The following is a 25,949-nucleotide window of genomic DNA, read 5'->3' as shown; positions in this document are numbered from 1 at the left end:
CACCCCAAACCCAGTCAACGGACCCACCGGGCTGAGGCTCCCAACAGCACATCACTGCTCTCTTGCTCTTTTCCATCTTATTTCCACTAAGTCACCCCCCCCCCCTCTTTTTCAGAGCCGCCAGAGCGCCACAAGACCACTCCGGTGGTGATAGTGCGCAGTACAAATATCCTTTAACATTACCTTCGGTAGCACAATTAGCTATTTAAGTGACAATGTTCAATGAAATCACAGCCACCCTGTATTCCACCCTTACCCTCCGGTCTCTCTCCATGCACTTTTCTCGGCTCACTGCAAGTTCAAAGGGCCTAACAGAGAGAAAGTGCAGCTCAAATCATCTTCTGCACTTTTAAAAGTGTAGAAGACCTTTGCAAGAATGCTGGGCAACAAATGTTCTTTCTTTTTCAAATTATTGCAAACCAGAATGAATCGGGATGATACTTTTATATCCTGTTTGGCAAAGACGAGTATCTGTTAACTTTATATTTTTTAGAAAACATTCCTAAAAATGTAAGTTGATACATAATGCAAAATTACAGTATTGCTACTGTAAAACAATGTACTGTCTGTTTTTTTAGAACAGTTTAGGTTAGTGTAGCTAAATCTCATACTATGAACTATACTTCATTTTGTTGGGAAAGGTGCATCATAGTGACGAGTGAGCACTTTTGAAAACGCACATGGTCATATTGTGGTCTAGGATTACGATAGAATTATATATTAGCACGTGCTTGGAGCAGTCGGGAGTGAAGAGGAATCTGCAAGTAGCTGCCCACATTTCATGCCGCGCTGATGCGCCTCTTCCCACCCGGTCCTTGGAGGCGGTGCCCCAGAACAAGCCTCCGCTTGAGGGCCTTCCCTTTCCCCTGCTCACTCCCCTCTGCACCTCCTGGCTCACATCCAGGACCTGGAAATAGTTATTTCCAATCAGACACATGTGTAATGTCATTGCAAGAGAAGCATGAACTGATGGGGCTTTGAGTGTTTATAGCAATAAATACCGCTTATGGGTGCACAGGGTTGGAAAGCTGCACTTGGGCCTACCTGGTTCAGGCTGGATGAACTTCAGGCCCTCCCCTCCCCCAACAGTTGATATCAATGACCGCCAACGGCCATATTGTCCACCTGAAGTTGACATTTACCCTTCCTGCCACTTCACCATACAGCATACTTCGTCTCAGGCTATGACTTTCCTTTAACATTGTGACATTTTTGATTTACAAAACTTCTGAACTTCTCCTTACACAACAAATTATGGGTCAACCATAAAATATACAGGACACTGCCCTGCGCAACACCGACTGCACACAGTTGAACAGATCCATTTACTGAAGACTGTTTTCAGACACCTTTTTATGATATCTCTTGCAGCTAACCTTTACATTTTACAGACCCTCATCTCACTAATGTCTTACTTCAGAGGTACGCAAAAATACTGCCTTGTTGCTCATCTTGGATATAAATAACTTCTGGTGACATTAAACATATCAGTACAGAAATGCTAATCAAATAGGTTTGTTTGCTAATCAAAAAGATTTTCATTTGCAAACTCTGCTAATAATTTTTTGAAAACAAATTCATGCCATGCAGTGGTCTCATACTAGTGAATGATCAAGCATATCCTCTGGTGTTAAACTACCTTGATCGTCCCACTAGTCTTCCTCCTGCTCGGCTGCCCCTTCAGGAACTATCTGGTGGAACAAGCAAACCGCCTTGTTCGTTTTCTTAGGAATTTTATCTGTCCCCTCGGTCAGTCAACTTCCCTCAGTCCTGAGTCATTCCACCTAGCTGATGCTTCCTCCAAGCATGTGAAGATCGCTCCCCACTGAACCGATAAGGTCTCTCAATGTGTCCAAATTAAAAGTTCTTACAAGCAGGATTGCATGTCTATTACATATCAATGCCATACAATTATGCACCACGCCATCAGTCCAAGAAATGCCCATGCTTGCTAAACCTACACATCAGGAAATCCCAGAGCAGAACTAGATACCGTGGGCCATCTAGCACTCCTACTCACAGTTATCTGGGAATGTATCTAGCAGAACTACCAACCAAGGACGTCTCTAGCACCTATATTATAACATGAGTTGGGAGAGATCAACCTGTCCCTACCAGTCAAGTCGTCGCCAAAGCAATTTGACCCTACAAGACACAGGGAGGACCTAACAGCCTGAAACACGGAGGGAGTTACTACTCCCTCAACAGAAGCTCAACAGGGAACAGGACCCCATGGAAAGCACACTGACATTCAAACAACATTATACTATTTCCTCTGCACTGGCTGCACACATACTGAGTGCACTGTGGACAGTCTGATGGGATCTCCCCCACCCCAGGAACCTGGTCTAGGACCCTTCTCATGTGGCCAGGGAAAGGCAGGCGCTCTCAGATGCAGACCCTGTGGTGGTGTACTGCAGAAGGATCACATGGGGGGGGGGTGCAATTCAGAGCAGAAAAACTGGGAGGAACCGCTTTCTACCTTTCCCCGTTACCCCTCCCTTCTGGTGGTCTTTTGCCAAGTGAAGTGGGAAAACCGATTTCCATAAAACAAACTACATGTCCCACAATCCCTCAGGGACTGTGACAAAGAAGGCGGCTGAGGAGGCATAAAGAAATAGAAGTCAGGCAAGCAGACCTAACAGCCTTTGCCAGGGTCAGGCAATTAACATTAAGGGCCTGCACCTGAAGCCAATTTCACCACCTGAGAGGCATAAAAGATTGGAGCTGGAAGGTAGACAGTAACAGAAGCAGCAGCAGCAGGGCACGAGGCTGGCAGTTCACAAGGAAGTGTGACCACTTGAAGGACGCCGGGACGAGAAAAGGGCAGATTTCACTTGCATATTCTGTGTTGGTCCTGTGTTCACAGACTCTGTATGGCTGTGGCTGCATGGGATGAAGTTAGCAGTTTCCCCAGGTGCGCCCAATAGTCATGACTGCGAGCTCAAGTTGTGCACATACCTGAGGCCTGTGTGCAGAAGCAAGCCAAGGGAAGTAGGAGAGGAGGAGACTCTCTGTGTTCGAGGCCGAATCAAGGACACCCATGCTGCAGAAGGGGTCAGGTCCCAAGAGTGCCTGAAGTCGTAGTAGCAGAAGGAAAAGTCAGGAAGTGGAACCCACTGGAAACTGCTCTGTTTTGGAGCCGATAAGTAAAGTTCCATACTTCAATTCTCTAAAAAAAAAAAAAATATCCCCTTGCCGGTAAACTGCAACCAGCTCTAATTGAACTCAAGTAGAAGCAGGAGCAAGTAAACCTTGCTTGTTACTGTGGGACAAAAGAGATGTAGCAGGCATACATTTAAGTCAAGCTGCTCGCGTGTGAAACAAACCTATTATTTTCCACTGTTATTAGTGTAACAAAGTGGTCACGTGTCTCCAATTAAGGGGGAGAACGTGGATAGAAGTCACTTGTTTGTTACAAGAACATAACATCAAAAGAAGATTGCGTATGGATGCATGTGGGTCCCATAATCATTAAAGCCTCATTCTACGCGAATGAAAGGGAACACAAACCTTACAGTCCTTTTGAAGTGGGTTTTAAACCTTACAATCCTTTTTTCTATCTAAGAGTGATTCGTGCAACAAACTTTGTTTCCCTTAAGAAGTCTGAATATATAGAACAAAGTACATTTTAACTGGAGAAGTAAAAGTTGTTGAGCAATGCTTGATTCCCTCGCTGCTTCAAGTCACTAGGCAAGATCCTTTCCAACGTAAAACCAGCTGTCTTAAGATCAAACCACCACTATTCTAAATTTGTCCCCTGATATAAGTATGACAAAGTTATCCAAGGCTGAAAAAGTGGCAACACAGCTTTAAAAAGGTCACTGCTGGAGTCATGAAGGTGTATTTAAAGCTGGGTAAGGGAGCTGTGTGCTATGAACAATCTGAAGAGCAGAGACTGTTAAAGCTGAGAGAAAGAAAGAAGTCGCCAAGAAGCCAATGCAGATTCTAGTGGACAGACATTAAAGGCGAAGAGATTGCCCCTTTCTTATGGGCTAGCAAGAGTGCCTTCCCTACCGGTGGAAGTTGAAGAGTTGTCTGTAAGTTGCCTAATACATTCTTAAAGTACCAGGTTGCAGCAGAACTGATAGAACTGTGGTTAGTTGTCAGAGAAAAATACATTGAAGATGGTCAAAGCAATGTTACACTGTGAAGCAAAGGAGTCCGCTTTCACAGTACCATTCATAGTAGAGAGTTGGCATGAAATCCTGACAAGTTGCAGCAAAAACGCTGCAGAGAACAGTTGTTGAAGCAGAAGTGGTACGCTTATTTGAACTTTGTCAAGCTAATCATGGAACGAGGTTATCCAGGATCACCATTGGTGCTGTTTTCTTTGTGGAAATTTGAAAGGGAACTTTTCAACAAACAGAGAAAGAATTGTTACCAGTGGATATTTTTTTGGGTGAACTTTTGTTTACTTTTGGAACGTTCACAAACTGGCTCAAGATTTTCTTTGGGAGATTGAATTTGGATATTCCTGGGAAAAAGATCTATCCAGGTCAAACAAAGTTATCCAAGTCACTGGTTATTTGATATATCACCTGTTTATGTTGTTTATGCTTTGTTTGGATTGTTCTGTTTAGTGTGAGGGACAGTTTTGTGTATGCTAGGAGATTCTCACTTAGAACGTAGACTAGGTATGGAACTTCTTGGTAGATTAAGCTTAGTTAGGTTTTCTTAGCATTTTCTTTTATTAATAAAATGTCAAATACTGAGAAAACTACAAGCAGCCGTCTGCCTCCCATTACTAACCCCTGACAGCACCCAAGCACGTTTTACTACATTACTCTCTCCACTGACCTGGTCTGCGGTTTGGAATCATACCAATGGTAAAAGGCGCTAAACAAATGCCCAATAACATAACTCAGGAAGGGCTCACATGCATACAAAGGCGAGGAGTCCACACTACACCAGATAGAATCTGCATCTGCCAGTCAGTCACCCAGAAAGGGCTCATAGGCACACAAACGAGAGGGATCCACACTTCCCAGAAGTGCCACGTAATTGTCTTGGCTGTTGGGCTGACCTGGACTTTTTCTGCTGCTACATCAGCTATTCATATACCCGCCAGAAGCTGCGTCCGTGAGAGGAAGCCCTTCGTGAGTGGAAACCCTGCTGACTGCAGCATTACATGGACTTCCCTCTTCAACGTACAAAGTAAATCATTTTTTTTGTCGGCAGACTTAGGATTCTCCTCGTGGGATTCTACTTGCTGACTTGTGTTACGTTAGTTGTGGGCAAGATAATTTAATATACCTTTTTCTCCATTTCATTCACAGTCCCGCCCACTTTGCTCCACCCACCCTCTCCCAGCCTTCCTACATTTACCGGACTCACGCGCACCGCGCCCCCGGAAGTGTCCTGGCTGTTGGGCTGTTCGGGTGTGCGGCGTGTTGCCTGTGGGACACCCTACAGGTAAAGCCTAACAAGGAAAGCTGTTAAACTACTATATATAATTATTGACAACTTAGATACTGTGTGGTGCTGGTTACCAGGTAGCGATTTTCCACTTTTAGTTTCCAGTCAACACACAGTAAGCGAAAGCCTCTGATTTGTGGGTAAACTACCTACTTTAACATTGTGACTCTGTTTCTACTATTTGCATATTTGTATAACATTTCACAAAACGCACAGTACTTCATGACTACGAGCGTTTTAAGAAACGGCAAATGTTTGAACTCGCAAACTGTAAAATCACGAGCAAGCACAGCCGTTATGTTTCATCCAGTGCCGCATTCTGAACCTAACACATTACCAGTAGACAAAACTTTCCATGCACCACAAGAGTCGCTTGATTTCAAGGCTGCCGCTGATCTGCATCCCGTGAGCTCAGATAGTAAATCTGGTTTGGCTTCTGAGGCACTATACACATCTAAACAGAAGATTATTGGAAATATGCATGCGCAGTGTCTACATAACATTGCCATTATTGACAACTCTTTGCTTGGTGCTGCATGCATACCTAATGGAACTTCAGCTGCAGACACTTCGATAGTTGCACCCGCCATTATGGCGGTATTACACAAGCGTGTCAGACGGTCAAATGGGCCCTCAACCCCGGCCTCAAAATTTCAAGGCCTGCGCGAACAGGTCCACTTTCACCAAACACCATTAATGACAGACCCACCCACCAGCCAAATGGGGAGGCACAGGATTCTAAAGGAAAAACTCCCAAACAAGTTAATGCAAGTTCTCCAACCTTAGTGGCCGCATCTTTGATCTAAGAGCCGCTTCCTTTGCATTCCCCAGTTCACTTAAACTCTACCTCACAAAATGTCATGGGAGCATCTTTTTTTCCTCCACATTCCAATCTTCCATGAGCATGAATTGCAAAATTTCCCAGTCCTCACTCGTACACTAAACCTGCTAGATAGAGGACATGAAGATACGCATCAGTCCATCAATGCACTCAATGTATCCACATCGGACATACTTATTAAATTAAGCAGAATTGAGGGCTTCATGCTGGCACGTGAAAATCTTCAAGCATCATCGTCTCATCAAAGCTGCAAATATGTACTTGGCAGTTCTCACAACCAGGTTCCTCCGGCAAAAAATTTTAGGGTACAAGAATCTCAAACATGTATGGAATTTCAACAACTGGTTCTAAAGCCAAAACTGTTTACAGAAGTGGTGGTGAGATCCTCTAATGACGATGCGTTGCCGCCTATTGATTACATGACGGTGGCAAAGCTGCAGCATGATAGAATTGTAGTCATTGAAAACATACTCCTACACGCTAAGCTTGTTCCCAGTGATCCACAACATGTAGTATTTTCACCACATAATAACATGATACTAAACTTCCCGTTGTGGCAGTTCCCTCCTCACCAGATAGTCGCTCAGCGTTAACAGGAATTCTAGAAGCTGAGGAACTGAATTCTGCTGATCTCAGCAAGCAAAATGATGACACAAACAATCAGAAAGAAAACCATCAAAAGGTCCAATTTATGTCGCGCAAAGTTAAAAAATCATACCCAAGATTGATCAAAAAGGAGAAGAACAGCCTTGGCGCGAGCCAACACAGAAGCAGATTTACAAGATATGGTATTGTAAATCAAAAAAACAGCCAACAAAAAAAGTAAAGGGACAACTCAGCTGTCAAAAAACATGCCAACTTGGTTCATGAAGACGCCATCATTGACCTGAATCAACTTGACCCTGAAATCAAACTGCATCTTGACCTAAATAATCATGACACCCCTCTACCACCTAAGGTGAAGCCAAATAAAACTACCGTCCTCACATCGGCTGACCCAAATTCAGACAATGACGGGATTTTCGTTTTGCTTCCTTTGAAGGACTTATTGTGTAATTCAACTAGTGTCAATACTCCTTTAACGCAAACGCAGCTGCTCAATTATTTTCAGGTAACTGTCCTGGCTGAAACACAGGTTCCATTTACGAGGATCGATGATGTTTCCCCCCCTGATATGAAACTACTAGTGGGTTGGTATTCGAATCCCGTCACTAACTGGCCTTCCAGTCTTAATCGCTCTGCCTTAATGAAACTTTTCCATCAAATTCCATCGCTCCGTAGCCCGATTTCAGACGATGTGGAATGGATTAAACTACCTCTATCAAAAAATAATCGTATGCTATGTAAATTGCAAACACACATAATAGCAAAACTAATATGGGAAAACGAGGCAGATTTGGTGGCACTTGGTCAACAATAGTTCGCCTTTAAATCCACAGAAGAATCTGTGACCTTCATAGAGTATCAACCTCCCATTGCCTCACCATCTACGCAGGCAACTCAGCCTGACCATCAAGTCCAAGTAATTAATAACGCCTTAAAGGAACACCTTGACTCCTCTCCAACATCATAAAGGGCCTGGCATGGCTAGAACCATTGATCAAAACGCTAACAATCACCAATGCACAGGTTTCCACTTCATAAAACGCAGACATTACCATTTGAAATTAGTTTAACAAAAGTAATATAAAAAAGGATCATATTCTATTTTTATATGCCAGGTACAATGTATTTTATGTTGTGTGTTCAAAAACTACCTTGCTTGGTTCAATTCCTTAAATTCGGTCGACTACCCCTTAATTATTATATCACAAGAAACTAGGGCCATCAAAAACTTAGAATAAAATGGCTATACAGCTTACTCACATCCTGCTGAAAGAGGGTCTTTGAAAGGCCATTTGGTGGGCTTGCCATTCTAATTTTAAACAAAATTAGAGTCACGTCCAAAATGATCTGTTCATCGACTCAACTTTTAGTCATCGAATTGTCCCTGTCCTCTATATCACCCTTGACCATTTTGATCATTTTGTTGTATTGGAATCCAGCTTCCTCTCCGGTTGGGAGTATTATCTTTAATCTTAATACAGTACTCACAGATGCTTATATTGCTAATTCCAACTTAGAAATCATCATTGGTGGTGATTTCAATTAGTCTCAACACATTTTCCAACCTATCACAAATTACCCAATCCTACACTAGGGGTCTTCCATGTGCCCACTTTCTTCATAACTGGGACATTCAGTTAATTCGCCCAGATCAACAAGCATCAGAGGCCCTTAGAACTCATGCATTGACTATCTTGCATTATCATCTGGTCTAGCTAGGAAAGCAGGTATACTTATTCTAGTACATTCTGGGACTAGTGATCATCGTTCGCTATCTTGCACAGTGAGCATTTCGTGCTTACACACATGGCATCTCCTACTCTTACATTACCAGTCATTGATAGACACATGCAAAACATGGAGGGAGCTAAATAGCCTGATTAGTCATGATCTATGGATACCTAAAGACTTCCTTAAGGGGGGTGCGTTTGAAAGTGAAATTGATACCTGGAACTTAAATATGATTTGCAAACCTCTCTGTGGATTAGCGCTTGGGGAAGCGTCTAATTTCGTAGATACACACACAAATTCCCATAACAATTCCATAAGTGCTTTGAAAAAAAACTCAAAAACCAGGCGATAAGACTTCTGAATAGTACCAGAGGTATGAGCACCACTTACTTTGCTTTTAAAAAATGAATCCTATTAAAAAAGGTACAAAGGAACTGATGATATAAATAAATTCGAAACCCATCTGAAAGCAAATCAAAAAATGATCAGTATGATATTTAAAATAAAACACAAGACAAATTTGAGAATTGATTAAAAATCCCGCTGTCAAGTCCAAATCGGTTTTCCAAGCAACAATCTCAGGTGCCACGCGGTCACAATTTCACAAAGCAAAATACACCATACCTCCAAGTTTTTGTGTATTCAATGCACAGGAATATGCCAGATGTATGTTACCTATCTGTCCATGGGAAATAAAAGATTTTCTGGATGCTCTATCCAGGCTTAAATTTTCAAAGGCGGCAGGTTTGGATTGTGTCCTGAAGGACGATCCCCACTTTTGGGCGACAGTTCTAAAAAGGCGATACAACATTTTTCAATCAAGGGTCATTCCAAGGTCATGGCTAACTTCCACTATCATTCCTTTGGACAAAAAACGGTTGATGGACATGCCTTCCAATTATCGACCAATTGCTATAATAGATGTTGCTGCAAAAATGTTTGCCTCTCTAATACTTCAAGACCTAAACCATCATATTTCTTCGCACTCAATTCTTTCTCGTTTTCAGACCGGTTTTAAGAAATCAGGGATGTCACTTGGCATCTATCTTGTTTAACCTCTACCTAGCGGATGTTGACAAATTATGGATCAATCAGGACACTTATCCGGCGAAACTAGGTGGCTTACATATAAACTGGCTCGCTTTCGCGGATCCGATTTGATTGTACGGTCTACAAAAAAAAAAAAAAAAATTGACATTTTGATGGGTTTTGCATGCAACATAACCTCATTACTAATCCTGAAAAATCAAATATTTTTATATTTTCAAACAAAAAAGATTTGTGGTTTATAACTGGACCTTAGGGGGTAGACCAATACAACATAGGAAGGATGTAATCTATTCAGGTTACAATCTAACCACTACTAACTCACTGGCAAAATGGTACAACTTCTTTTCCATCAAAGTAGCCCCTCTAATAGCTCAAATGAGAATCATCTACATTAAGCTTTATACGTTTTCTTTGATTCCTTTGTTAGACTTCTACCTACTTAAAGTAGAGTCTATTCCATTGTATGGACTAGACCTTTGTCATTTGGATATAGGCAAGTGTTTAAATAAGACTCAAGGTCTAATCTGGAAAATAGTATTACATCTTCCAAAAAGCTTACCCAATGTCTGCATAACTCCTGAATTGGGAATATCTTCATTAGCAATGAGATTTCAATGGCGTAGACTCAGCAAAATGACTTTTGCAAAATGCTACAAGCACCATTTAATTCTCTCTGAGGATTTGGCCGATATGATGACCAAGGACACTCCCATTTCTATGGCACAATTTAAAACACTAACGTTTTCTGAACTCGCAAGGCTGGGTATGGCAGAATATGATCTGATAAATCGTCCAGAGATTGTGAAGAAAAAACGTTTTCAGCTAGACTGGGCAAACATATCGGATCAGTTAGCAAACTATTGACAACTAGTGGAATATGCTAAATTTAGGCATAAACAAACTCCTAGATTATCCTATCTAAAGATCTGTCTGAGTGAGCAGGCTAGACAATTGTACATGAGATTTAGGTTAAATCTCTTTTATACCAAAGAACTAAAAATTGGAAAAATATTCATCCAACTGTTGACCAATTGTGCCGATTTTGTCATAGCCCGAAAGAAATAGAAACTCTAAAACATTTAACACTCTACTGTCAGTTCTTTGAAAGTACACGTTTTAGAGTACTTGGACAGTTCATTGGGAATAACTCATGTCTAGTTATGGAATCATTTTGAATTTTTTGTAGGTGGGAGGAGAACAAATCATTGCTTCTCGCATTAACACGTTTTTTTATTGTTTATTCAAACAAGTTTAGCTGAAAATGATTATCACCGTTGGCAAACGAATTGCTCAACGTAAAGCTATGCTCCGTAACCAACAAGTGAGTCATGTATTGCAATAATAGGCATTTAATTTACATGCAATCAAGAGTAGTTGAATTCCATATGCACGTTCTAATGCGAGATGCTATGAAATTTCTCAACTAATACGTGTCTTGAACTTTGTATTTCCCAGCAAATTGTCTCAAATAAGGGAAAATGTTATTTAAAAACAGTTTACGTCTGAAACAAGGAATGTTGGTGTTTCTATTACGCTATCTATACTTATTTCGTATAATTTTTATCTTTGAAACAAGGAATGTTGGCGTTTCTTTTACGCTATGTATACTTATTTTGTATAATTTTTATCCACAGTGTATTGTTTTGTTTACTTTTTTGTACTTCTATCATAATCCCCGCATCTAGAGTGACAAGGTTAAGGGGCCGATTCATGGAACAAATGTGCGCCGAAAATCCTAGCGCGATTCAAGGAAGGATCTGCGCATGTTTTCCACTGGTTGTGCACCAAATCAATGCATGGCGCTCGCGGGCACACGCGTCATCAAACGGCGTGCGCTACGCGCAGAGGGAAAGCACACATAGCGCGGCCCCCACACAACAAAAGTGGGCAGAACAGTGGGCGTAACACGTGGAATGAGGAATAACGCGTGAAAAAGAAGGCGTAACTGGGGAAGTACTGCAGGGAACTACACAGAACGCCCACATGCATGCGAATAACCCGTATTCATGGATTTGAATACGGGAAACGTGGCGCACGTCAAAAGACTCGCACAGGCGTCAACGCGTCCGATACACGACGGCGGACGAAAGCGTACCGCGCACAGTATAAAAGTACACACAAACAACAAACACGTATATACAGCTACGATGAATGCCCCATTCATCGCAGCACTGATCGTGGGACACCACAGGAGGAGGAGGATAGCCAGGGCCCGCATTTTTTACCCCAGACAAGCCTTTTTGGGATGTCTGACAACCAGCTCTATGGCAGGTATAGGTTTCCACCTCGTAGACCTGGTCAGGGAGTGGGATGATGACCTTACATCCCCCACCCTCTGCTCCCAAGCATTGAGCCCCTTGGAGAAGGTGCTCAATGTCCTGCATTTTTTGGCCACTGGGTAATTTCAGCGGACTACTGCCATAGTGGGGGGGGGGGTCTCACAGGCCACGCAGTCACGCTGCCTACACCAGGTGTTGGCAATCATCACTGCACGCCCCTCATTCTGCAGACACATATACATGCCCAGAACACCCGCAGAAAGGTAGGCCGTTGTCCAGGACTTTTACAGGGTGGCACACTTCCCCAAAGTGCTTGGTGCCATAGATTGCACCCATATGGCCCTACGTCCACCTCGGGCCACTGAGCACATCTACCGAAACCGCAAGCACTGGCATTCCATCAACGTGCAGGTGGTATGCGATGCAAAGGGAATCATCACCTCTGTCTATGCAAACTACCCTGGTTCCACCCATGACAGTTTCATATACAGAATGTCCGCCCTGAGCCGGTCCCTGGAAGCTGGGCAGAATGGCGACACATGGCACCTAGGTGAGTACAAATGCCCGTGCACATGCATGCATGTCACACACACACAAATACACAAACCCCAATAATCACAACCATCATCACCTCTCCAGGGGACAGTGCCTACCCTTTGAGCAACCACATGACGACACCAATCCGGAACCCCACACCACCCCAGGTAAGATACAATGCGGCCCATATTGCAACCAGGGCCACAGTGAAGCGCACATTCGGAGTGCTCAAGTCACGCTTCCGCTCCCTTGACCGCTCTGGCGGGCAGCTACTCTATGCACCCCCAGTAGTGTGCAGGATCATTGTGGCAGCATGTGTCCTGCACAATGTTGCAACACGGTAGGGCGTACCGGTGGACATGGTGGTGCCCCCACATCCCCAAACACAGGTGCTGCCCATGGGAGGGGATAGGGCACGTGGCAAGGAAGCCCGGACCAGCTTGTGGCCACATTTTCAACCTAAACTCCCACTCCTGCGGAGTGCACACAGAACTGGCACATACCAGGTGACAATCGATGATGACAAAGACAGTCAACTGTCACAACCTTACCACCCTGAGAATGTTGCCATGGAAGTGCCACATTGTGTGCATCCCTAGCTACTTAAACATAAGCAATCCTGTGTGACCACAAGGCACACATGCAAGTTGTGAATCACACAGACCTGCAAAACAGGCCATGACTATCACTGTTATGTCACCTAAACCCTCCCAAACCACAACAGGACATGGCAAGCAATAGCTATAACCCAACACCGTCCCAATAAGGTACACATTGACATGTGAAAAATGTAAAGTGGCATCAGACAATGATGCCTGACAAGGAATCAGATGAAATGACGGACCAACAACCTCCCACACAAAAGAACTCATACCCAAATGCATTCCAACAGTTGTAGTTGTAACATAACAATGAATGACTGCCTACATGCACATTGTGCATAGCAAAATCAACACTACACCTTCTGTGTGCCGTGTCCACCTCATGCAACACACTGCTCAGCGCACAGCATAGTGAACAGCCATTGTGTATGACGCACACCCTAAGCATCACATCTAAGCGACAAACTACATCAAAAAGCAGAATACGCATGTACAGGATCCACAATTGGTCATAGATCATGTGCTGCAGGGACACAGTGGGCACCAGAAGGCAAACAGAGTGTACATGTGGACATGGAAGGGTGGTTGTACATGTGGTGGATCATAGTGCGAGTGTGTGGGTCAGTAGGGACATGCACTCAATATATGCATGTGCAATCAAGTGACCATCAGTGTCCTCTACACATCACATGTGAACATTCACCATGTGTACTCCCCAGCATGTCTAGCCACAACTATTCCCTCACACCTGAAAGCTAAACACAACACATGAACAGGCATTGATCAGCAGAATACATCATGTACATAGGATACCGCAATTACAATGTCAGGGTGCGCATCACACTGTAGGGCAAGGCAACTGTCAACAACAAAACACCCCCCACACCCCTCCCTCACAAATCACCATGACCCACTGAACAACAGCATCAGGGTTATGTAGCCTTCATCCTTGAAGTTCACCTGGCCACGGGATCACCCTTCCCCTTTGTCAACATCTCCCACCATGTGTGCAAAGTGTCCAGCACCCTCAGAGGACACCTTGACTTGCAAAAACGCCAAATCAAAGAGCACTGAAAGCAGGCCAACACAGAAGCCAAGCAAAAAGCCTGCAGGCAGCAAAACAAACCAGAAGAGCCTCAAGTAGATGACTTGAAGTAGCAGTATGTCACAAAGCACAAGTACTACCACAATGACGAAACAACCAAGGTAGCACAGTAAAACAATGTCACAACAGGATGTGTACCATGTGTGGTACATAACACAGAATAATGCACCACAAACTGATGTGTACTGTCACAGCTCCTGCGTACAGGTGCAGGAGTGGCACGAACCAACCACCCCCACCGTGGTCGGGGTACCTGCAAGATCAAACTCAGGCCTCTGAGACCCAGTTGGGGAAGGAGCGTCAGGGATATGCAGTCGGGACAGGCATTGCTATACTGGATAACCGGAAAGAGGGGCAGGAGAGGAGAGTAGGATTCACACAGGAAAGTAGGAAATGCACAAAACTGTACTTCTCACATTTACACATACACAAGTATACCAAACCTGATCATCATGCACATAGTAACAAATTACACGCCTAGCCGCAGCTTGCCCCTTGTCGGCAGCAAATCTGCCGGACGGGTGAGCATGGTTCTGTGCGGCGATCACGCGTAGGTCTGCATGCAGACCCTCCCGTGATACACGTGCTTCCTCTTGCAAGGTACCACGTGTAACACGGAGTTCCTCCTGCAAGCCCTGGCTGGACAACTGCTGCACCTCCCCGCAAACATGTAGCTCAGCCGAGATGGTACGCTCAAGCTGCGCAAACCTCTCCCCTGCCCACTCCCTCTGGGACATCATAAGGACACCCAGAGTGGATCTGAGGGAAGCATACTCTTGCCTCAGGGCCTCCATGTGTGCCTCTGCATGAGCAGCAATTGCTTTACGTAAAGACAACATTTCAGCCTGGCATGCCTTGTCTGAGGCCACCATGCCCAGCCTAAGCGAGCGGGCCGTGGACCGTGCCGCCTGCTGCTGGAGAAGCACCTGCCTAGCAGGGGGGGGCACGGATTGGGCCACACGCTCCATGCTCTCAGCGAGGTTCTCCATTGCTGCCCCCTGCCGTTCAGAATTGGCAGTCATGTCTTGCTCCCACTCAGTATACTGCGGTTGCGCGCGGCGACCGCGTTGCTGGGCTTGACCCCTGCGGGACCCAAGGACTGGGTGTCCTTGTTGGGTTGGCACCGCCCGCGACTGCACGACTACATGCCCCCGTCAACATGATGGCCCAGGCACATCAGTGACTGGTGTGGAGGGTGACCCTGCGTCCCGATCCACCGCAGGCGGAGGTTCCAAGACTGTCTGACCCCTCAGTGCAGGTGTCGCAGACAGAGGAGTGCCCACATCAGAATCACTCACCCCTGACATATGGACCTGATGCTCGTCCAACTCGACATGGGCGTCAGAGTGGTCTTCAGGGCTGGACTCATTGCCAGCCAGAGACAAGATGGACTGTAGCACATGTGGGTTTTCGTGGCCTACCGCCCCACGACCCCCACTTGTGCCAGGTTGCTGTAGTGATGACAACCCTGTGCCTGGCATGACAACACCATCCTCTGGCTCCATTGCGTCAACATCTGAAAAGTAGAGAGGAATAAGGTCACTACACATGTTAGAACCACACAACACACACACACAGACACCAAACACATCAAGCAGACATGTCACACACAAAATAGAACCTGCCATGCATGCTGGGTCAACTTGAAATTGCTTCTGTGATTAGGCATGTCAAAAGGTGTCAGTTTGCACTGAAGTGAGTCAATGCAGTGCAGCAAATATGTACGTTACTATCTACATGTACAAGAACTTCATGATGTGTCATAAAATGTGAAGGCAGTGCAAGGTCAACTTCAGGCATCACGTGCAATGTGCATTCAATGGGTAGCATGTCTACAAGCAAACCACCCCTCCCCCCAAGTGCAAATGCAGGGATGCCTAGCATGGTATGAAAAGGCCGAACATAGAACTGTGTATTGACAGACAGCATTGCCTAGCATCAACAGCATTATGTGAATCAAGTGACAACACAGCAAATAATGATGGGACAGTAAGCAGGACACATGATGAAACCTCTGGAGTACACCCACGTGTGAAGAAGACACTACACCAGTTGGACAGAGTCATTGGCCATTAAACAGGCTGAGGCCTGTGACCCACACAGACTGTCAGGCCCTAAACATCTTTGCAAAGCAGTACTGAGCCACAGTGGACATGGGAAGGCTGATGAAATGCCATGCAATGTATGTCACCAAGGACTTGTATTACAGTGATCATCCAGTCAAAGACACATAGGGGCATGCGTGGAATGCACATGGAGCATGAATGGGCACTCATGTCCCTGTGGGGCATCTGACCTCTGCACAGTACAAGTGAGATACCCTTCATCAAGTACTAAGAATGTACCACAATGGATATGTCTGGCAGATTGGCCGCTGGATGTTAGCATGTACACAGGAGGCATGAACAGGGAAGTACCCAACGGTAATATTGAAGCAGACCAGTGCAAAGGTGGAATTGGGGTGCAGAGCGGGGGGTGGAGGGGCAAGGGAGCATGCCTGCATGGAGTACCCGCATGCAGGCAGAGGACACATGCATGTCAGTCATGCTATGACATTGTCCCTGGGCTGAGAGGAAGGTCACCCCAGGCTACATGCAGAAGGGGCAGTGAGCTGGAACATGGACCGGAGGTGCATACTGGTAATCAGCATGTGAGTAGGGTGCAATAGTGGTGATGCGGACAGTCCCCGTCTGCTCCACATGGCCACCATCCAGCAGAGCAGACATGCATCAGGGAAGCATTGCATTACTTGCACATCAGAACCATGTACACGTGACATGTAGTTGCAGTCATGCACAACACATTACACAAGTAAAACACACACGTCCTCAACAAACACGCATCAACACTCACTGGACTGGGTATCAAAGTCCGGCATCTCTCCCACTCCTTCGACCGATTCAGATGGTATGAACTCCGCAACGAGTGACTCATGCGGAGTGAGGTCTTCCTCCTATGGTGCAGGCCCATTGCCAGTCACCAGAGTCAAGTTGTAATGTGAGGCACGCTTAGCCTTAGTGCTGCGTTTGAGGTAATTCCAATGCTTTTTGCACTCTTGCGCCATGCGCACCTCATGGCCGAATGCACTCACATGTTCCGCAACTTGCTTCCAGTGGGTATCACGGTGGGCAGCCGTAGTCTGACAATTAGCACCCACTAGCATGTCACGGCTGTGGTCCTGCACGTAGTCCACGAGGAAGTCCAGTTCCTGGTTGCAGAAAGGCTTCTTCCTCGACGTGCAGAAGGTCGTGGCTGTGTGTGGGGTCCCAGCCTGTGCTGCAGGTGCAACCTTCCTCCTCTTGGATTGTGGCGCAGACCCTGGCTGGCTAATGCCACCCTGATCAGTATGGCCAGTGGGTTCGGTGGATTGAGCCAAGGGAGTGGCAGGTGGAGGGTCGACCAAAGGCCTGACTTGTATCAGTGGCAGCTGGGTGCCCTCTAATGGACCCTGCCCAGCAACATCTCCTGTGGCAGGGTCATTGAAAGCAAATGTCCTGGTTAGTGGACTCACAACCGGGGTGTTGTTGGGTGCATCTGCCCCTCCACTTGCCAACACCCGGCTGTTCGGGGCAGCAGATGACATAACTGCCCCAGGGACACGTGTCTTGGGCAGGGCAGCCCTGCGTGCCCCTACGGTTTCCCTCCTGGCCTGTTGGAAATCTTCCAAGGGCTCTTCAAGTGCCAATTCAGCCTGTGCTGGCAGACCCTGAGCCTGGGTGGTAGTGTCCACAGCTGCACCTGCAGCTACCACTACCCTTGGGCCCGCGGCAGTCGATGAAACAGACTGCCGGGTCACACGGGCGCCAGTGCCAGATGCAGAAGCTGCATCTCCCGGAACCACAGGGGGTGGTGGCATGACTGCACCGACACATGGCACACCATCGTGCTCAAGTGGCGCACCCCTTCCTCTTCCCCCTCTGCGGCCACCCTGGAGTCCCCCTACTCCCTGGTCACCCCGGCCACGTCCCTGACCACGCCCACCACGAGGAGGACGCCCAGCTGAGGCACCCCTCACCTTTGGTGGCCTCCCAACCATGGCACAGATGTAGTAGTGCCGGCACAGATGGAGTAGTGCCAATGGGAGGTGTACACCACAATTGACATGGGCAATTGGGGTGAAGGGGGTGGGATGCAAGATGTTAACAGCCCCCCTGCACCTTCAAGGCTGTATGTGACCCCGGTGATGTAGTGACAGGTCACGCAACGCTCAGGCACCCCAAAACTGCAGTAAAACCGTGCACGCAACCCTGCAGCCTACGTGCGTGGAATCAACCTCCCGCAGTACGCGGTGGCACCCAGTAACACGAAAAATGTGTACGCGTGGGACACGCAGGCTACTATAACCTCGAAAATGGGTGCGATACACAGGGGCACCCGCATTGGGAAAAATAGCGTGCGTGACTCACCGTCTGACTAGCGCGATGCAGAAAAACACGCATAGCCAATACCCCCACCAAAAGAAGAGATACGTCCTTGATAGCTGTGAAGTTGTAATGGCGCGCGAAATAACACGAAGCAGCAACACACGTCGGTCTCCACAAAAGGCACGTACAGCGAACTGCTGGCCCCGCTCACCTTTAACCCGTGCTGAGGGAAACGCCCGCGCGCATCATGTCACTTACGCACGTAGGCCCTTTCCTCTGATTACACGCATTCACACGTGGACGTGCAGTTTTTTCACATGCGCTGAACCACTATGCCCACGTCACGAGGGAAACGACCACGTGCTTAACGTCACAGAAGCACTTAGGCGCTAAGGGCCTTTGGTCCAATTAAATCGCGTACGTGTGCTGACGCGCTACGCGCTAAGGGCCTTTCCTCCAATTACACGCTGACGTGCAATTTTTTCACATGCCAAATCACTCCGTATCAAGCTGGCCACGCAACAATACACGGAAGACCACGCTCCTGCCCAGAAGGCCAAATTACTGCCCCCAGAGCCCCAAGCACGCTCCCACGTGCCATCTGCTGCTGCCTGACTGCCTGCTGCCCACGTGCCCTGCTATTTGCTGCCTGCACGTCAGCCAGGGGTGCAGTTGCTGTGACCACCCCTGCTGGAACCAAAGACTCCCGACTGGGATACCATCGCTCCACAGCCCAGCCCCAGGACCCAGTTGCCCACCCACTCCTGCCTCTGGGGTTGCCATGTCGGACACAACACCATCTGGCACCACTGGCAACCCCCAGCCAGAGAGGCAGAGGGCCACCAGCTTCACTGCCAGGGAAGTTGGTGTCCTAGTGGGGCAAGTCCTGGGGCAGTATGATGCCCTCTTTGGAAGTTTGCGTGCCGACTATGAAGGACAGACCAGGATCTGGATGGACATCGTGACTGCCATCAACGCGGAGGGGGTGGCAGTCCGCAACTTACAACATGTCAAGAAGCGCTGGAAGGACTTCAGGTCCAGGACCCTCAACAAGGCCCGGCGCCTCTTGAAGGGAGCGGATGCCAAGGGGCGCCGGGGCCACCTGTCTGACCACCAAATGAGGGTCCTGGCACGCATACGCCCAGCGCTCCATGTCCAGGTTCTTGAGAGGCAGACCCGTCTGGAGTCGAGCAGTAAGTGTACATGCATACTGATTGGACGCTGTGCATGTGTGCCAGTAGTGTGCAGGTTGCACATGTGTTTTTGTAGGGCCATGTAGGGATGTGTATGAACAGGGGCGTGTGGCTGCCACATGTGAGTCCTCTCAGGTGTGAGGCACATCGATGGTGTATGTGTTGGTAAGCATGCAGGCCAAATGCAGATGTGGGAGCACATGTTTGAATTTCTGTTTATGTACGTTGGCATGGTTGTGGTGTCACACATGGATGGTGGTTCCAGCTGCATGTATCTGCACTGTGTACATTTGCATGTGTGTGTATTTGACAAGTGTGCAACTGTGATGCAATATGGATGCATGTGACACTGATATGTAGAAGGCTGAATGCCAGATGTGACATGGATGGAGATGTACACATATATTTAAGTGTGGTGGCGTGTGTGCATGTCTTGTGCACTCCCCGTGTTTCATGTGATGTAAGGCTCACCTTCGGCTGCTCATGCTGTTGTATGTGTATGGATGGTGCTGCCTGGTGCAATATTGCTGTGGAACTGCTCATGTGCGAGAGTTGAAATGACATGTGTGTTGGGGGTTGTGATGTCATATCTGAAGTGTGACACTGCCACTCATGTGCAACTGTCATGTGTGTATCAGTCCATTGTACAGTGCCTTGATGCCTGTGTCCTATCTCTCCCTGTCTGCAGCGTCAACTGATGAAAAGGGCGGAGAGGGTGCTGTGGAGCAAGGCGGCAGGGATCGCACCGCAAGCTGGAGACGCACAGCCCGGCTCCCCTCCCAGGTTGTCATCTCGTCAGGGAGTGAGGAGTCCTGTGCCGCGTCCCAGGCCGCAGCTGCCGAGAGTAGGTCCAAGAGGCGGAGGTCGGAGTTGCACTCCTCGGCAGCAGAAGGGGCAGCTGAGACCCCACAGGGTCCGACGGAGGAAGATGGCATGGAGTCATCCAGGTTGGCGGGGGGTTTGGTGGAGGAGGAGGCCGTGGAAGGGATAGACACAGGGTCTGGAGGAGGGGATTCCACTGGTGCTAGTGGTGCAGTGCAGGGGCAGGGACAGGAGGCAGCACAGGCCGCCGCAGAGGTGCCTGTGTGTAATCCTGTCCCCGATCCTGTGACTGCATCATCCTGCACCAGCAGGGATGCCTACGTCCAGACCCGTTTTCAGGGAGGGGATCCGTTTACAACAACTGGCCTTCCTCTCCCTGCGGACGTGGCTATCCGGGACCGGTTTGAGCCTGTCCTGAGTGGGATGGCGTTGCGTCAACGGGGCATGCGAGGTGACCTGCAGTGTTTTCGTGAGGACACTGCACGTCATCTCGAATGCCTCGTTGACTGCGTTGACCTACTGGGACGGGTCACCAGGGCCGGATTCCTCCTTTTGCTGGAGCTTGTTCTGACCCCCTCCTCACCTGAACCCCCTATACGCCAGTCGTCCTCCATGCCATCTACCCACTCATGTATCACCTGGGTACCCTGTGGAGCTGCCTCTGACCCTATGGCCAGGCTGGTGGAGGACACATCCCTGCCACAGTCGGGAGTCGGACGTCCAGCAGGGGTGGCCACCTCAACAACTGCACCCCAGCCGGAGGAGGACGTGCAGGCAGCAAGAGCCAGGGCACAGGCACAGAAGCAGCAACAAGGTGGGAGCCATGATGTCTCGGGGCCTTCAACATCGGAGGGGCAGGCATCGGCCAGAGGGCAGGAGGACCCAGGATTGGAAGTGTCTTCCGTGTGGCAGCGGTTGGGCCACGCCATAGATGCGGAGCGGCAGCGGGCGGAAGAGGCACGGCTCACGATGGTCAGGGCGGAGAACGCCATGCAGAGGGCACCGAGGCGGGCCGAGTGCCTCGAGGCAATTTGCGGGGAGTTGGAGGTGAACATATCATCGTCCCTGCAAACCCTCGGGGCCATGGAAGAGGACCGCCTCCAGGACATTGAGCGGGAGTTCGATGATGACCTGGCCCGGGACATCGAAAAGTGAGCCGTCGGACTAGCCCGCTGCCATTATAAATAGTTTTTAGAATTAGGTTTCCTTTTCCTTTGATTTGTGGTGAATGGACTATGCCACACACATTTGTATATATTTTTTTTTATTAGGTAGTTTCTTAGGTAGGTTTAATTTCTTTCGTTGGGCTCATGGACCCTTGACAATGGATTGTACATAGTTGGACAAAGGATTATTTTGAACTTTTTCTTTTTATTTCACCCTGGATCAATGGATTTTTCTTTTTACGTTTCCTTTGCATTTGCATTGGTGGAGGGAGAGTTTTGACTATTTTTCTTTGGGATTACTTTGGATTGGTTGTACTTTTCATTTACTCATCTTTTGCACATGCTTTTCATTTCATGTTTGCTATTTTGTTATGCTTTCATTTCATTGCTTTATTTTTGTACATAATACATTTTCATATTTTAGTTCCATGTGTGGGATTCGCTCATTGGGTTAATGCATGTGAAAATGTGGGTTTACACTATCAATGCCAACCAGTGTGTGTGTGTGACGGACATGTGTTGATGTACACAGTTGACTTTTGGTTTGTGTCTTGAGATAGGCATGTCAGTGTGGGGTGGATTGGGAAATCATTGCGTCTCAAGTATGGGGTGGCGTGCTGTGGTATTTTGGTGATATGTGGGCCATGATTGTGCATCTTTACTTCATGTAGGGGGGAACATGAGTGGGGGCCTGCTTGCAGGTGCCCCTGACTGCTGGGGGGTGGGGGTGCTGGTGGACATGAGTGGGGACCTGCTAGCAGGTGCCCCTCACTGCTGGGGGGTGGGGGTGCTGGGGGAACATGAGTGGGGGCCTGCTAGCAGGTGCCCCTCATGGCTGGGAGGTGGGGGTGCTGGGGGACATGAGTGGGGGCCTGCTGGCAGGTGCCCCTCACTGCTGGGGGTGGGGGTGCTGGGGGACATGTGTGGGACATGAGTGGGGGCCTGCTGGCAGGTACCCCTCACTGCTGGGGGGTGGGGGTGCTGGGGGACATGAGTTGGTGATCACTAGTGCAAGGTGACATGTGGCTTGGCTGGGGGGGCATGCCCATGGTGGATGGGCTGCCTGCGGGACATGACCAGGGGTGCAGGGTAGTCCCCTGTGGTGTGGGCTGCCTGCAGGGGCCGTGGAGGGGGTAGAGGGCACACCTGGGGGGACCTACACTGCCAATTCACATGTAGGACTCCCCACGCACCCCTGAAATACAAGTACCCCGCTCCAATAGCGTGTGAAACTTAGCGCGAACCCCAGTTATACACGTACCCCACTCGCACAGGGCCTACCGCGTGTGAAAATTCCCGCAAAACCCAGTTATACACGTACCCCACTCGCACAGGGCCTATCGTGTGTGAAACTTCCCGCTAACCCCAGTAATACACGTACCCCGCTCACACAGGGCCTACCGCGTGTGAAAATTCCCGTGATCCCCAGTTATACACGCACCCCGCTCACACAGGGCCTACCGTGTGTGAAAATTCCCACGAACCCCAGTTATACACGTACCCCGCTCGCACAGGGCCTACCGCGTTTGAAACATCCTGCGAACCACAGAAATACACGTACCCCATTCGCACAGGGCCAATCGCGTGTGAAACTCCCCGCGACCCCCAGAAATACACGAGCCCTGCTCGCACAGGGCCTATCGCGTGTGAAACTTCCCGCTAACCCCAGTAATACACTTACCCCACTCGCACAGGGCCTACCACGTGTGAAAATTCCCGCAAACCCCAGTAATACACGTACCCCACTCGCACAGGGCCTATCGTGTGTGAAACTTCCCGCTAACCCCAGTAATACACGTACCCCGCTCGCACAGGGCCTACCGCGTGTGAAACTTCCTGCGAACCCCAGAAATACACGTACCCCACTCGCACAGGGCCAATCGCGTGTGAAACTCCCCGCGACCCCCAGAAATACACGAGCCCTGCTCGCACAGGGCCTACAGCGTGTGAAACTCCCCGCGAACCCCAAAAATACACGTGCCCCGCTCGCACAGGGCCTACAGCATGTGAAATTCCCTACGAACCCCAGAAATACACGTGCCCCGCTCGCACAGGGCCTACAGCGTGTGAAAATCCCTGCGAACCCCAGAAATACACGTGCCCCGCTCGCACAGGGCCTACTGCGTTTGAAACTTCCCGCGAACGAGCAGGGTACGTGTATTTCGAGGGGTGCGTGGGGAGTTTTACACGCGTTTTCGTGGTTGGGGGGCTGTATGCTGGTCCACTGGCCTGTGCGCCATGTACTGGATTTGTGCGCTGTTCATGGCGCACGGGGCAGGGTTGGGGGCGTAACTGGCGCTGCTGCAGAGTCGCTGCGCCACAGCTGCTTAGGGATGTTAAAATCCATGAATACGCTGTTCGCCGAAATGGGTTTTGGCGCACGCGGCTGGCGCAGACTGCCGCACGCGCACACTGTGCGCCAGCCGCGTGCGCCACTTGTGCGCTGAATTCTATGAATTACCCCCTAAGTGTTTCCATGCTTAAGACCTAATTCTTCGATATTCTTTTTTTCTTGATGTTTGGTGTGTTTTGGGTTTCTGTTTTTTGTTGTTTAAAGTGATGTTACTTGATTTGAGAATGTAGTATTGAATGTTCAACGTTTAGCTAAATTCATCTAAACTATCAAGCTATTATTATGCATTAGATATATTCGTTGTCTGTTAGCAAATTAAATGTTATTTACTTAAGGATTTTATGATTGACTGGACAAGTTACTGAAGCTAATTTGTCTTTTAACTGTAAAATGATCTAAGAAACATGTCTATTCATAAATTATATTGTAAAGGTGCTTGGCATCAAACATAGTTTTAAATAAAAAAAATCAAAACTACCCCAGTTAGGGATCTGCATCTTCCAGCCATGCAATCATGGATGGCTCCCATGCATAGAAAGGGGAGGAGTCCACTCAACCTGAGATAGGGATCTGCCAGTCAGGCACCCAGGAAGGGATCACATGCACACAAAGGAGAGGAGTCCACACTACACCAGAGATTAGCATAATCCTTCTCTGTAAACAGTCTGCAATTTACATGTGTATTTTAAAGTACATGCCGAAAAGTAATTTCTCCTATAAAAATAATAGTTTGACAGTTTTGCAGCACTTCCTAAAAGGACTCTGCCGTAGAGGTAAATTCGCACATGAACCAAGCCCACCCAGGGGATATTTAACATTATCCAGGTCACAGTAAAGTGATACATACCTGCATGTCTGCTTGCTTCTACCATCTCAGAGCTCTCAGAAGCAGCTACAAATGGGTGTAACACAAGCCACCTGCACAAAGAAGCAAACATAATAGGTTAGTTGCGTGTACAGGCTGCAAGCCGATGCCTTGAGGACCCTCCTCCGCCGAACATTGAAGGAGTGCTGCCGGCTCTTTGCAGCGCAGAAGTCTTTATGATCCTACTTATGAGAGTTCTTGACTGACGGCTCGCCCCTTGTAGAGGAGAATGATTGGTCACTTTATTCTGATAGTGCCCTTCATCGCTCACCCAGTGCTGGACTGACTGCCGGGATCAAATCACTCACCCACTGCTGGACTGACTGCCCGGGATAAATCACTCACCCAGTGCTGGACTGACTGCCGGGATACCAGGATCAATCACTCAGCCACTGCTGGACTGACTGCCGGGATACCGGGATCAAATCACTCACCCACTGCTGGACTGACTGCCCGGGATAAATCACTCACCCAGTGCTGGACAGACTGCCTGGGATACCGGGATCAATCACTCACCCAGTGCTGGACTGACTGCGCGGGATCAATCACTCACCCAGTGCTGGACTGACTGCCTGGGATACCGGGATCAATCACTCAACCGGTGCTGGTCTGACTGCCGGGATACCGGGATCAATCACTCACCCAGTGCTGGACTGACTGCCTGGGATACCGGGATCAATCACTCACCCAGTGCTGCTAGGCTTTCTTCACATGGCAGTCTTTCTATTGACCAATGGATAAAGCTAAATTTCACATTTGGACTGTCTATGACTTTTCCTTAAGCAGAGCTCCTAGAAATGTCAAGGAAACAAACTGAAGAGAGATCTTTTGGTATTAAAAAAGAATTTTTAATAATCTTTGGATTTACTCTCTCTTGAAATTGCCTAAAGTGGAACTCGCGTCCGGCTATGTGAGAATGCGAGCATGGGATCTACTGTTCAGGAGCAGGCAACAAGAAAACTACCATAGCAGTTTTATACCTTCAGATATGAACGCATTTATGAGCTCTTAATCCAG

General features: G+C 48.1%; 1 protein-coding gene across 2 annotated transcripts in view; it reads right to left on the bottom strand.

The window, feature by feature from the left end:
* The window catches only part of LOC138447909 (zinc finger protein 567-like), an 88,252-nt gene that overhangs the window by 44,552 nt on the left and 17,751 nt on the right, over positions 1 to 25,949 (bottom strand). The window contains exons 2-3 of one of the 2 annotated variants that reach the window (XM_069604425.1): positions 24,915 to 24,985; positions 9,723 to 9,766 (exon numbers count right to left, since the gene is read on the bottom strand). The gene's annotated coding sequence lies outside the window, so the exon portion shown is untranslated. The remainder of the gene's footprint in view (positions 1 to 9,722; positions 9,767 to 24,914; positions 24,986 to 25,949) is intronic. The other variant, XM_069604424.1, reaches the window with a different exon arrangement.

This window comes from Ambystoma mexicanum, chromosome 3q (genome assembly GCF_040938575.1).
Source record: "Ambystoma mexicanum isolate Mex_15411 chromosome 3q, UKY_AmexF1_1, whole genome shotgun sequence".
Classification (NCBI taxonomy): domain Eukaryota; kingdom Metazoa; phylum Chordata; class Amphibia; order Caudata; family Ambystomatidae; genus Ambystoma; species Ambystoma mexicanum.
The sequence above is the reverse complement of the archived record's forward strand: the minus strand, read 5'-3'. Positions and strand labels throughout refer to the sequence as shown.